The 15,097-nt window shown below is 35.7% G+C and overlaps 1 protein-coding gene across 5 annotated transcripts in view; it reads left to right on the top strand.

Moving 5' to 3' along the window:
- The window catches only part of SOX6 (SRY-box transcription factor 6), a 386,403-nt gene that overhangs the window by 42,491 nt on the left and 328,815 nt on the right, over nt 1-15,097 (top strand). For all 5 annotated transcript variants that reach the window (XM_086748345.1, XM_086748348.1, XM_086748349.1 and 2 more), the window contains one exon: nt 14,169-14,239. The gene's annotated coding sequence lies outside the window, so the exon portion shown is untranslated. The remainder of the gene's footprint in view (nt 1-14,168; nt 14,240-15,097) is intronic.

Here is a 15,097-nt window from a genome sequence, read left to right on the forward strand (position 1 = left end):
CATTTTCATTTGATTGTTTTGTTTGAGTATTATCACATTGTGGTTGTTACACGTCACTGTGATGACAGTAGTTGAAATGACAGAGACACTCCACAATGCTTTTGTAAGGAGACAGTAATCTGATTATCCTTTCTGAAAGTAAATACTTTTGTTCTTTTCACGTGTTGGTAGAGACTTAAGAAAGTCATGCTGATGCTCAAAAAAGATGAGATTTGCTACTCATTGCAATATTGTTAGCCAGGATAAAATTAAAGGGTAAAAAACTGTTGGAGAGAAATAAACCATATTTGTTTTCTTGAATCTCTGATGTTAGGAAATCTGCTCTATATAAAAATAAGGATGCGATGTGCAGTTTGTTTTTACCAACAGATGAGATATATACTCTTCGGAGTGTCACCCAATGAGAATGATACTCTATGTAGTCAAATGTTTATTTACTTGCTCGTGTATTATGTTTTGTCTGGCTGACGGCTTGTCTAATAAGGATGAATATGTGTGTGGCTCGTCAGATTGCCATATGCACTTGTAGATCTCTTCCCCAAATGGACTGTTTCTAATTTCTCACTTTCATTTGTTCCACTACTTTTTACTATTGTGCAGATATATTTTTGTATGATTACAAATTTTATCAATCTCTTTTTTGCATCTTACTATTATTATTTCATTAAATTTATTTTTTTCAGAATGTTGTTTTGTTGGGGGACTAACCTTGCAAAGTTATTTGTAATAATTACTTGTTTAATTTCCGTCCAAATTTCTTATGTAACTTTCTTCCTAATTTTTTTTGTAAAATTTTGTTCAGTTCTCCATGTCTACAATTATCTATTCTGTTATTTTTTTCACTGTATCAGTCCAATTAATATCTATGAAAATTTTGATGGGTGCAAATCCATATCCTGGTAGGGTCATTTTGATTTGAAAACCTATGTTTTCTGGTTTATATATTATTATGGTACTTTAAATGTTTCCATGCCATATGGAGTGCAACAGCTTATTTGTTTGCTGTGGAACTTGGAGTTTTCATTTGGAATATATTTTCGATGCTGCACTATTTTAAAAAAATATTTACCTGTTGGTTTTTTCATTTGTTTTCACTAGTTTCAGAGCAGTTGACCCATTTTGACATCAATCAGACTAATACTATTCTGTACTAATACTGTTCAAGAAGCAGAAGTCTTTGAGAGAAGCAGTTTTTGCCACCTAGGATACTATATAAAGTAAATTCATTAGAATATATGTTCCAATAGATTTGCATAATTTTGTGTCCTTGAATATGGGATGCTTGTAGGTGAGGGACATTAAATGTAGACCTATCCTCAGAATTACAAAAAGTAACTGAAATGGCTAGATTTGAGAATCACTTCACATACTTTGGTCATCACTTCAATTGAGCTCTCTGATTTTTTTTTGGCTATCCGTACTGTCCTGAGAAAGCTGAGAATAACACCATTACTGCATATAATTTTTTACCTTTTGCCACAAATTTTACTGTCAGAAATGAGTAAAATAAGTGAATGAAAGGCAATCTGCAAGAGAGACTTATTAATGCTCTTGGAGGTATGTTCAATGTTCTCATTAGGGTTTTTTTTTATTTTGATCTTGAAAACGAAGAGCCGAAAAGAAGTCTAGTATGATTCAAGAGTAGCCCATAGTCCTGTCTTCTCCCTTTGCTTTTCAGACTTTCCTGCATTTAGAGCTGTGCTCGTATTATTACTGTATGTGCAGACACTGAAGAAAAATTTGGTGGCAGTGTCTGATGCGAAGTATTCTTGATATTGTTCTTCAGAGTATGATTGTGAAATGGCTTTGATTCCTTTGACTTCTAATAATTTCCTTTCTGGTGGATTGTTAGTTTGATTTCAGAGCCAGACATCTTAAAAGAAACAGTCTCAAACTAGAGGCAATTCACTTACCCCTAATCTGTTAAATAATGCTCTGAATCATCACCATATAAAGGAAGCATAGAATAGCAAAACTGGTAAGAGATATCTTGTATATGAAAGTGAGGACATTAGCTGAAGGTGAAGATGTTCCTTCTTTTTGTTCTGGTAGGACTTTCTAGGTTAGAAGCTGGATGCTGGTGTGCTGAAATTTCCTTTCAAGGCCGTGCTTTGGCAAGATCCTGTCTTGTTGCTTATAAAATGACTAAAGTGTCTACCAAATGCAAGTGCCAAGTCAAAATATGTTCTGTATTTTGGTAATTGTGCAGAAAGAACACCAGATGGTTCTGATGATGAAGCACTTTGGGTGGGATCACCCAGTTTTAATGGACGGCAAGCTCCAAAGGCCTAATTATCAACCTTTCTAGCAACATACTTTTTATCAGACTGGACAAGTTATTTTCAGACACAGAAAAGAAAACCGTATATTTTTTTTTCATATAGCTGAATAAAACCCACTTAGCTTCTCTGTAGGAGTATCTGAAACTCAGAATACTTGGGCCTGATAGAAAAGATGCCAAGTTATGTTTCCAGAGTGGAAAAACAATGCTATGAACAATACTGTTTTTGTTTGAGTAGCTTGATATTTTCCCAACATGCTCAATTTTCACAGTGTGCTGTTAATGTATAATTCTCCTACAATATGAATATATCCTACATTTTGCATTCAGGTGTATAACAATATTTATTGTCCATGTCTAGTCTGAGATGGCTCAAGAGTGATCTGTTCTTTTAGAAGATTTGGACAGGACGCATTTACAGAGTAGGGAAACTAAAGAATCACGTAGCACGTCACACAGTACATTTTATAACTCCCAGAATGCTGCTTCATTTAATAAAGTAAGTCCATACAAGTTTGAAGTGTTGATTGATTTGCTTCTGCAACGTTAAAATTTGACTTTTAATTTTAATACCTTCCAGACAGCCCTAATAACAGCATAGCTGTAATTTGCGTGCTCTAATCACAGAGGACTTTGTATGTATTTGGATGAAGTGTTTGCATATGATTTTTTTTTTCTTGCATTTGTATGATATGTTTGCTAAATCCTAGTGATGTTAGAGAACCTGATGATGTTAGTATTTCCTTCCAGTTTCTTCACAATGATAGTATTACTCTTGTCTGAATCTCTGGCTGTTATTGCCATTGACATCATTGAAAGCTTCACTGTTGACTGTAGCGTGATTATAGGGTCAGCTTGTTGAAATGCATCTTGGATGAGGCATAGTTGAGATAATGAGGCCAAGTATAGCCATCACTTAAATAATGCAAGTTCTTTACCCTCTCTAGGATCAGGCTCGTGCAACTGTGAAAGGCTGTGAAATGTGAGTCTTACAAAATGCTAGAATCCTGCTTCTTGTGTTGCCATATAACAGTGAAAAAAACTAGAAGAGCCTAAATAGTTATATTTTTAGACCCTCTCATTGTGTCTGCAGGAGCCAGGTTGTAAAGATTGTTGGGACTTGCTCTAAAGCACAGCTGCTTCTCCAGGTAGGGAAAGGTATCAAGAAGAGTATCATATGTGATTGATGGGAGACTCTCTTGTTGGCACTGAGCCAATTTGTACATTTTTTAATATAATTATCTCTTAATTTTTGTACATACACATAAGCAACTTGTGATTAGTTAATCTTAAAATCAGAGTCAGCATACTTACAGAGAGGATTCATCTGAGTTCTAAGAGTAATGTATTTTTATACATATAACTTTAAAAATGTTTTAGTATATTTTTATTGATTATTGCAAAGCTCTACATGACTTAGACTGGGATTCTTCTGTCTCTGATCTTATTGAGTAGAATCTTATTCCTTAATTTTCAAGGAATGTCAAAGTGTTGCTTAGTTGCACAAATGACCCCAGTACAGAGTGTCAGTATTAGAAATGTGTGTTGCTTGATCTTCCTTCTAGATCCTCAAATTATGGTTTGAAAGTTCCACAAACTTTATGTTAACACTCTATGTAGAGGGAAATATCATCCAACTTTTGTATTCTTACATATTTATTTTCCTGTAAAGTACTTTAAAATTTCATTTAGAAATGTTATATAGGTGCACAATTTATTCTTGTGGTGATTAATAATAGCAGTGTCTGACTTTGTGGTGAATTATCAGGTATTGATAATTTAGCAAAGTTCTGAAAATTTCTAAGAGATTCATTACTTCATTGGGGTGACAGAATAAAGAGCAAAATCTATTAAAATTGTGGTTGTTCTGCAATGAATCAAGTACAACTGGTTTTTAACCATGTGTTCCAAAAATAGCCATGCCTTCCTGTGAGACCAGGGGAGTCCCCAGGCTTTGATATATTTTGTTGAGGGAGCATATTTATTCACACTGAGTAGTGTGTCTGTTGATACTTTCAAAATGCATGTCCTCTTAGAACTGTACACTGTTTAAGAGCCTTTATGGCAATTTACACAGCACAGAGAACAACGGGATCTTGAACATAGCTGTGACCTGCGGTACCACACTAATGCACTTAGTTGGAAAGAAAGCGAAGGATTAAGTTATTTGGAAGCAAAGAGTAGCTAGCAATAAAATAACTGAAATTTTGAATGTGCTCATTGGAACTGTAACTAACATCTTGTGGTTTCTTAAATGAAGAAAGAGAAGAGTAAGGATTAAAAAATTTGTTGAATGAGAAAAAGGATCTATTAATATGATATTGTTCTTAAGAGTGGCATTGGCTAAGATTTTAAACCTTTTCTTTTTCCTTGATTTCCTTGATTTATTATAAGTTTATTTATACATAAGTAATTAACTTTGCACTGCATTCCAAAGGGTGTGTATGCCAAAAAAAAAGTAGGAATCATCTGGAAAAAGAGAAATTCCTAGCTCAAAGAAGCAAAGTATGCCTAGTTGAAGTAAAATAGAAGAATCAGAAAATTTTAGGAAAAAAAAAAAAGGAAAAAGAAAGCAGCCTACATACTTCATAGTTGCTGAGGAGTAGTTCTAACTTGTGCTCTAATGATTGCTGATGGATGTTGCTGTAATGTTCACTCTGATGTTTGTTAAAAAGAAAACTGAGAAAACACCACCCTAAAATTCCACAGCAAGAGCTGCTTCACAAGACAGAAACATATTTGAAGCACTTCCTAAAGAACTTTCTTTTTAAAGAAATAAAAGTTATTCCCTGTATATTTTTCTTTTCTCATTTATTTTTTTTTTGTTTAGCTAAACCAGTGATAAGACCTTGTAATGAGACATGTCAGACTGATAAGTTAATTTGGTAAAATTTAGGTTTGCTATCCAGATTACCACCAACTTTTGAGTGTGTGGGATTTTTAATTATTTTCTTTCATGATCAATATTCCATTTACATTTTTGAGATATCATATGCAAAGCACCTAGTAGCCACCCCTCTAGCTGTCAGCTTTTCATTGCTGCCTGTCAGTATTATGCTGAGGGCAGGTGCAGATAGCCTGAGGCTCACAGATGTTGAGCAATGCTAGTAAATGCCTGGAGATACGGTTTTATACAGCTACTGGGCAAGGCTAGGAATAATTTTCATCACATGAAAAACAGAACCCTTCCCCTAAACTCACCTTTAAATTTGTAGCTTAGGACAGTCTGTCCTAAAGTGCAGGGTACCTCTGGCTCCAAGATGAACAGTTTACTAATATGTGATCTGTATACACAATACAAAAACCAGGCTATGAATGTATGACTGATCTTTATGGATTGATAGAAAGTAGTGCTTTAGCATTTTAACCTGCTTGACTGTTAGTGCCCATGACTAGGCTTGACATAAATTGGAGTTAGGGATCATGGTATCATTTATTTGATGGGCAGTATTGCCTGCAAGGATTTCTATCTATAGTGAACATATTTCAGTTCTGGTTTTAAAATATCTTGCAGAGGTGAATGTTGCAGAAAAAATAGGAAATAAAAATCTTTAGATGATAGGCAGCAAGTACAGTATTGTTCAAAATCACAAAGAAGATTTTAACGGATATGTCATAGGTGAAAATCAGAAGAAACTAGGGCTTCACCTGGTTAAGTCTCCAAAACTTGAATTCTTGTCAAATGGATAGCTTTACAATTTAAGGCAAACTTCTGTTTCAATGTGTACTCTTTCATTAATTAAACAAATTTTTTGCTTGCTTTATAACTAAAGAAGTAGTCACACTTCAGGAGAGACTGAAAAGAGGCTGAGAGGTTTTTATTTTGAGGACTTGGTGAGGGAACGTGGTTAATTTTTTTTTTTCACGTGATTTATTTGTCCAGCAGGTGAGAGTTAATTGTCTTCGGGATTGATTATTGTAGGTAGCCACAAATAGAATGATCCTTTGGGCAGAATGCAAAGCCATATCCTTGCTGGTAGCACAGTGTGCCACATACTTGGGGAAACGTTTTCTGACAGACAATACATATGTAAGAAGGACCTCTTAACTGACTGAATGGATCCTTGAAGAAAGAAGTTTTATTTACTTATAATTCCTCTAAAGTGAAGTTAAAATGAGAGCACCTGGACTTCCTTTTTTTTCTGGTTATAGTGTCAGGAGAAATGAATTTCAAAAATCGGACCTTAGAGGGGGAGTTAGTATATGAGGTCTTTAAAAAAAAAAAACAAAAAACTTCAGCTATAATTATTATGTTTCAGGGTTTTGGAAAAAAAAAACCCGAGATATGCAGTAAAGAGGTTTTGTCCCTCAGGGAATCCAGGGAAGTTGACCTGAAGGCAGACATTCTTAAGGCCTAATTGATTTTTATGTCCTACTTAACTAACTTTGAAAATCTGAGCTTCAGTAATACGGTACTCTCCAATACAGAACCCAAATATTTTGTGTGGATTAACATTAGTTTTGATGGGAGCAAATAGCACACTTATAATGTAATATTACAAAATATATTTATCAGAAAATAAATGTGAGTTTGTGTACAGCTGACTTAGCTCCTGGCTATTTGGCTCACAACCTGCTTACATTCAGTTCTGAAGGTAAGGGTACATTGTTGCTTTTTTTTTTTTTTTTTTTTTAAATTGAAACCACTGGTCTCTGTTTTTTTTTGTTTTAAGTGCACTGTAGTTCTGACAAGTCAAATCTCCAATTTTCAGAGAATTTTCAAATCCAAGTGCTATATGGTATATTTGTGCTGGAATTTTAAATATAGTAATATGCTCCCAAGTACTAGTATTATTGCTGATATCAGTAAAATATCAGATAAACACTTCAGCTATCTTAGCATTTGTAGCTCTTGGAAAGAATGGTAAAACTGGGCTTTCACAATTAACGCTTCCCCCTGCTTCCCCATATATATCTCTTTGCTTGAGGGCTTTAGTTTTCTGTTCAAGAGGTTTCTTGTTATTATTCCAAGCCTTGCTTATGCATATGTAGGTATTACACTATCAAAAACTGTGCCAAGGAGTTTGCATCTGGTAAATGTAGAAAAAGTAAAGTAGTAGGTGTTCAAGTCAAAGTCCGGTGAAAAAACCTGGTGAAGATGTGTCCTAAACCCTTTCCATGTCCTGTGTGCAACATCTTCAGACTTGGAGCAGTGGTGTACAATGACTCAGAGCCTCCCATGTTATTTAACTCTTCACAACTCTACAAAGTTCTTGGTGCTTTGACTAGCAAGGAAAATACAGTCACGGAATTTTTTTAAATTTTTCTTTCTGAGAAGACTGTTTATTTGCTCAGAGAAAGTCAGCAATCGTAGATACAATATAAAACAATATATAGAATCATAGGATCATTTAGGTGGAAAAGACCTTTAAGATCATCAAGTCCAACTGTTAACCCAGCACTGCCAAGCCCACCACTAAACCATGTCCCTAAGCACCACATCCACATGTCTTTTAAATACCTCCAGGGACGGTGACTCCACCACCTCCCTGTACAGCCTGTTCCAGTGCCTGACAAACCTTTCAGTGAAGAAATTTTTCCTCATATCCAGTCTAAACCTCCCCTGGCACAACTTGAGGCCATTTTCTCTCATCCTATCACTTGTTACTTGGGAGAAGAGATAGAGATAGATACAGAAAATACAAAAAAAAAAAAAAAAGGTGATAAAATGAGTATGTACCAATTTACTCCAATCCAGAGCTCACGAAGCTCATTAAAGAGACATAACTGTGTGCTAATAACAGTTTGAATAACATTTTATACTTTTTAACTGCCTTTTTTGGTCATGCGACTGAGCTGAAAGAACATACCCTCTTTTAAACAAAGTAAGCCAATTCTTCAGTAAAATTATTTAAACATTGGTCTGAATATGAAAGAGTAGGGAACCTGGCATGTTGCATATTCAAAAGATAAAGGGAGCCAAAAACTACTAACATAATTTTCATAAAATTTGTCAAGAAACAATACACCCGTGTGGTAGGCTAACAGCTGCTGGTATGTATGTTGTTGTTTTTGCATAATGCAATTATTACATAATGACAATATTATATAATAAACAAAACCATTGTTATTATTTTGTGTTGTATCCAAAGTTGTTTAAAGTTGTATCCAATGAACCCTTGTGAGATCATTCTACAGTAGCACCCTGAGACCCTGTTAGGGTTGCTAGTCCCTCTACACACATAGGCCGAGATTAAAAAAGCTGTCATTCCAAACGGAGAAAGTACAGGTGAGGCACGGAGAGAGAGAAGAGAAAAAAAATGCCAAATATTCTAATGCAGATCAATGCCAGAGCTGCCATACCTGTGTTTGCGTGATTGATTTCAATGGCTGTGTGACAAATGTGAGTCTCTGGAGAGTGAGCCTGGGGGCCATTTCCAAGCTGTGCCCTCTGCACACCGCTGCTTCTTTAGGTGTAGAAAGTAACTTTCCAAGTGCAATTTGTATTTGCTGCAAAACTTTCTCTGTATTTGATAAGTCCTTCTAGCAGCACCACATATTGGAAGGGTTTCTGGAATTTTGAACACCAGTCATACTTCTTGGGGCTTGTAACATCGTAACTTTTTATTCTGGGCTTGGTTTGCCTTGCAGTACCTTCAGCACATGGATCTGTATCTGTAAACACTACAGAAAAGTACTCGTCTTGAAAGCTTTCTCTGTTTCCTTTAATTCAGTCATATTGATTAGGAATGACCCAGCCTGTGGCTATTAAAAAGGCATATATCTCACAAGAAGTTCAGAAGTGTTTTTGTGTCGTAGCTGCATCATGTGAGTGGCAGTGGGCTGGTGCAGGAACTGCTGGGAAATCTGAGTCCCTTGATGTGAGAGCAGGGAGACAGCAGTGCTTACCAGCCTGCCCCGGGCCACTGAGGAGGCTTTTGCTGTCTCTCACCCATGAGTTATAACTGGAGTTGCTCCTCTCCCTTCAGCCTTCCAAGCAGCGTGGTGTATGTCTTGTGGTTCTTATCTGCTTAAAAGCATGAGTACAGAGCTTATCAGATCTGGAATGCTAGCCCCCTTCTTTTTATACAAAAGAATAAGTACATATTTAGGTATTTCTTTCATCTGCACAGTGAATTAGGTGGTTTTGGTATTTTCAAGTGTAATTCTAGTGGCAGGTATAATAATACATTTAAATTAGTTGCTGGACATGTGCAGTACTTTTGTCATCAAAATCCTTTTCAGGCTTAACCTGATGCTATGCTGTGAAGTGATACAGCCCAAAGACCTTAATTCTGTATTCTTTGCTCAGGTTCTGCAGTGATTGGGTGTTTTCTAGATACGCAGGCACACAACAGAGTTGTGAGCTCTTCGTGAGCTGCCTGTTGAAGACATAATGCGATTTTGCAAATGCATGTGCCTTTACAGAAGAGACCATAAGGAGCTCTTATAGTCCGTTATGTAATATAACGCTGCCAGATTGTATGCCTCTGTTGAGTGATACCCTTTCGGGAGAGACAGGGAACAACTGTTGAGTGGTGGTGCTTATGGGGTTCCTTTTTTTAAGAGGTAGTTTACAGAAACACCATCTATTGTACATGTATATCGACATGCTCTTTGTAGGCAGCTGTGAGGTTGCTCTGAACTGGAAGTCATGTAGTTTACGTAAGTGCTAACCATAGCTAAGCTGGATTAGAGTGGGTTTGTGGCGAGTCATCTCTGAATGTGGGCAGAGTGAGCTCACATCTCCTTGCAAAACTCTGCGGAGATGTATCCTATTTTAGGTGTTTTTTTGAGCCTTGTTTCTGTAATAACGACATCGCAACTTCTGGTGTGTAGAATTGTAGACCATCACTGTTACAGAAGGAAGAAATAGTAGCTCCCTTTTGTGAATAAGGAACTAAGAAGCAGAAAGAAACTCTTTTGCTGAAGGTTGAGCAAAATATCTATAGCGAAGGCAGTGACTGAGTCCAGAACTTTGGAGACCAATGTTTGCATCGTATGCACCATGTTGTTCTTCTGACCTCACTGTGATGCAACATGTGCTTTAAAATGACCAGTGGTGTAACAGGTGGTATGCTCTGATTCCTCCTTTGATACATCATTTGGCTGCAATCTCTGCTACAGAGTACAGAAATCAAAATAAGGGTCATTGCAAAGGGACTATTCTAAAATGAAAAGCATTAGGTAAAGAGCATTGTGATTGTTGTTGTCTGGCAGGGGTTTTTTTCTTTTTGTTTTTTCTTTTTTTTTTGCTAGTGCATGGAACCAGGGAGAGTGAACAGTTTAAAAATAGTCAGCAAAGGCAGTAAAATACAATCTTGGGCCATTGAAGAGAAGAGGCACAAAGGGAAGATAACAGGAATCTCCTCATGTTTTTTGTAGAAAGTGTTATCTATAATGATTAATTACTGTGTTTACTTTCCTGTTTCAGAATTATCATGTATAAAAAGTTTTCTGTGTGTGAATAAACCATTCTTCATTGAATCATGTTGAAACTGTGCCCTTTACCTCAATTAAGCAAGATTTTTAGAAATCGAACTCAAAGGATCTCATCATAGTCAATCTACTGCCCCCTTAATTTTTGAGATTGTGGCTAGGGGCTTACAGGTCATTAATGTTGCTTTAATTGTGAAATTTTGCACATTTCAGTGTGTGAAATTACTATGTGATTCAGGCCCTAAATATGTAGCTTGATTTCTGTATTATTCCTTTTTCTTATTTCACATTATGCTATAATTCTGAAAATATTTTAACAGTTGTTGAATGGTACATATTTGAGTCCCAGCAGCCCACAATGATACGCCATATTCTCAAATGATATAACGTGATGCCACACTTTTTACTAAATAACTACTTCCGTTTTTCACTTATAGGCTTCCTTCATGTTTACTGATGACTGTGCACAGAAAATACAGACTACCTGTAAAGGCTCTGTCTTAGAAGAATCAAAATATTTTAAAGATTTGAAAAAATGAGTACTTTTTTTCTGCTTTCTGAAAGTAGTGAAATGTTATGGTCTGAAAACTGAAAACTCTTGAAATTACTAGAGCTGATGGTGTTTGGATGAAAAGAGGACTGTTTTATAAGTGACATTTGTTTATTTATAGAATTGAGAATGTTTTGAGAACATTTTGACTGCAAAATATCTGAGTGAAGTTTCTGGTGGGACTTGTACCAATAACATTAACAGAATACTTTAAGGAAAACTGTATATGTTTGTGCAATAACTATTCACCTATGTAGTTACCTGCAGTTCCTCCACAACACCCAAATTGAAAGCGTAAATGGTTTAAGCTAATAGAATAAGGCCTAGACTTCTTAAAAAGTTAGGTCATTCTTCTCAACATCACTGGGAGCTGGCCTCCCAAACACCTTTAAAAACATGGTGCAAGTCTTTTACTTAGAAAAGAGGCAGATATTAAAATCTACATGGAACAGCTACTGAGCTGTATAGTATTAGTCTTTGTCTATTTTATTTATGTAATACATTTATATTTAATTATATGATTTGTGTAGGATACACTTGATAGACAGTTTGCATTAAACCTTATGATGTTAGTGTTTGGTGGACAGGGGGTTTTCTGCATGGATAAGAAAATAAATAGTTGTGTTTTTTTTTTTGTTTTAAGAAAAATTACCTTGAAAGTGAAAAAGAAAAAAAAGTGATGCAAGGTTATAGAATATAGGACTAGAGGTGTAAAAGAGAAAAAAAAATAGTTAGCAACTACTTCATCTAATTAGGTCATGAGGTTTGTTTTGGTTTTTTTTTTATGTATGTATTAGCTATATCATCTATCTTTTGAGCAAGGAACTATATGAGGTAAAATGAGTCAAGGCAGTAAGAAACAGGTATCATTTTCTTCCATATAAACCCCAGGTACCTCATACTTGAATTTTCACTGTGAGTAACTATTTCTGATTGATTATATGGTTTTCAGCATTTTACTTATACTCTGGTTGTGTTGATAGACTGCTGCTATTACCGAACACTTAATTGATTGCATTGTTTTATTAAATTCGCTAAGAGAATGAGATTGAAGGAAAAGTCAGTTTTGTGTGATGTACTAAATGCAACAGTCTAGCTCAGATGAGTCAATTTTGAATAGACTGTTTGGGGTTGGGTTTTTTGTTTTTTTTCCACCCTGACCAGCTATGTAATGGATAAGCCTGCAGCTGACTCACAGTTCTGAGGTGTTATCTGAGCAACAAGCCTCCGTTTGCTCAGCATCACTGGGGATGGTTGGCCCTCTTCTGCCTTCACCCTCACTGGCACTGTTGCTTTAAGAATCGAGACTTTCGAGACTTCACATACTCCTACATTCTGCAGGATTTTTTACCAAACTGAACTTTTTTTTTCCTGATAGATTAACAAACAGAGTGCTAAAGTTGAATTTAAAATTTTGTATATTTAGCCTTTCACCCTAATTGCTTGCCCAGAATAAAGGTTTGGTGCTTTGTTCCTAAACTCTCTACATGAGGTGGTATGCATTAAAGTGTATTTATACTCTTTCAGATTAATTAACTGTGACCTTATGAACCGCTGTCCTTGTTTAATTGGTGGCCTCAAAGCACACTAATGGCATAAATCAGCTGATAATGAGATTCAGACTTGCTTTTAAAATATATAATAACACTGCATTGATACAGCAAATGAGATTTGTTGACTCTCTGTTGGTATTACAGGAGGGAAGACACAATTAAATGTGTACTTGCCGGGTGGGGGAGGGCTTGGTTGGAATGAATAATATGCACTTCAGGGTGAGTATCTGAAGTAAGGAGGATATTCTACATCAAGATAAGTTTGGTATTCTCTCCTTGTCTCTAGGCACTGTGCAGTACTGGCTGGTGCACTTTAGGATACAGAAATGTTGTGGGAAGGTGTTTCGTAAAGATTACTGGAGGCTAACAAAAATGATGATTTCATCTTAAATATAGTTACATGTTTTTAAACTGAGCTGACACCCACTGTTTTATGAACTGCAAATTAATCAGATAGCTCCCAGAGAACAAAAACGTTTTGACCTAAACTAGTTGCCCAGGCTCCATTACTATTTTCAGTTTAATGTTACCCATATTCATCCTCACATTTTGGAACGAAAACAAGGGCTGTGCAACAAAGTTCCTTTGTTTTCGTAAGAACTAAAAATGTGCTGTATGTAGACCAAACAATAAAAATAAACTACTGAACTACCTTCTAATGCATGGGGGTTCTGGAGAGAGGAAACCATGGATATTTAGAGACATAAAGTGAGTCATTGTGCTAGTTAAAGAATTTTATAAGGCGAGCTCTGTGGGTTTGAGTTGCATCTGTTACCTTTCCAACTAGAACTGAGGGGTATGCAGGAAAAAGAATGTTGGATTTAATCATGCCTTATAGTGAACGCATTGTGCTTAGGCTAAGCTTCTAACTGGGATCTAGACCGTAGGAGAACAAAATGGTTAGTCTGTCTTTTTCTATGAATTTTGCCTTAGATGGGTTTCAGTTAAATGCTTTTAAACAATATTATTTTACACTAGTTAAGCTGAAAAATACTGTTAACAAAAAATACTTAAAAAAAGTAATGAATGTTCTGTAAAACTTGAAAACAAAAAAACAAGCAAAAAATCCCAACAAAAAACCCCAACCAGCCAAAAAATCCTCGCAACTATTTTCCTTATTAAAAGATAACTGTGCTTGCATTTATGATAGTTCTTAGAAGCTGTAATGGACTGGGTTGCTATGGTGTGAGATGCAGAACAATGAAATAATTGTTTCTCCTGGTATTGGCTTCCTGGAAACAAATTCTGTGTAAATTACTTGGCTGAAATAGTGACAACGGTCTTGTGTGCTGTTTTATTTAGTTCATAGTTAAAAATTGTAACTATTCTATAATAATAAAAAAGTAACATTTGTCAGTTTTGAGCTTTCTTTTGTTTCAACTTTTTTTTCCTTTTACGTTTTCAGGTCAGTTTCATGAATTCAAAAGCAACTTACCAGTGATCTCTGGGAGCTGAGGCTGATTTTCTTGTGTATTTGTAAGTATTTATTGATTGTTTTTTCCATCATATGCATCTTTCTAATGCTCTTTTAACATGAAGGACGGAAACTATTTTAAAATGTCGCTGTCATATCATCATTTTAGAATGTTCTTATTAAGAAAAGTACCTAAATACATATAAACTTTCTGTGGTTTTTTTTTTGCATTTTTTTTTTGCTACCAACTTATGCTTCAGTTATTCAGAGGGGTTACAGATGCTTGAATTAACAGTGAGTATTCCTGTTATTTCAAGCTTTCTTTTGGTTTTCATAGTAATAATGAGAGAACAGTGTTGCTTACAGTAACACATAAGTTATGACATTTGCTAATGACAGCACTGCATCCTGCTGTTGTGATGAAAATTGTTTCTAGAAATGAATTAAGGATGTGATTCAAGACTGACAGGACTTTTAGAGGAAGTGCTACATAGGTTTATTGAGGAAACACTAGGACGACCAGTATCTGCTGAACTGGGAATGTATTTTTGTATGCCCTGCAGAAAGCTGACTTTTATGGTTGCAGCAAAATGACTGAGAGTGCAGTCATTTAGGCCATGGCGCAAGAATATGTTTCAGCAAATGTATGCCCAACTTCAAATAAAGCAAATGGGACTAGGCCTATCCATAAATGCTTTGAGAAAGGGAAAGTTAGAGGAGAGGATCTAGGAGGAAGATAGTTATTTTTGCAATGAACAGAAAGCTTTCAGAATTGCTGTTTTGGATGGTCTTGAGCTTTAGTCAAGTATAACAAGGAAAATCTAATGAGCCTTAGACTTGGCATGATATAAAATATTGCAATACCTCTTGCATGATGTAGTATAAATGAAATCAATCTGTGAAGCTTGTTCTCTTAAGTC

Source organism: Chlamydotis macqueenii, chromosome 5 (assembly GCF_036417535.1).
Source record: "Chlamydotis macqueenii isolate bChlMac1 chromosome 5, bChlMac1.mat, whole genome shotgun sequence".
Lineage (NCBI taxonomy): Eukaryota > Metazoa > Chordata > Aves > Otidiformes > Otididae > Chlamydotis > Chlamydotis macqueenii.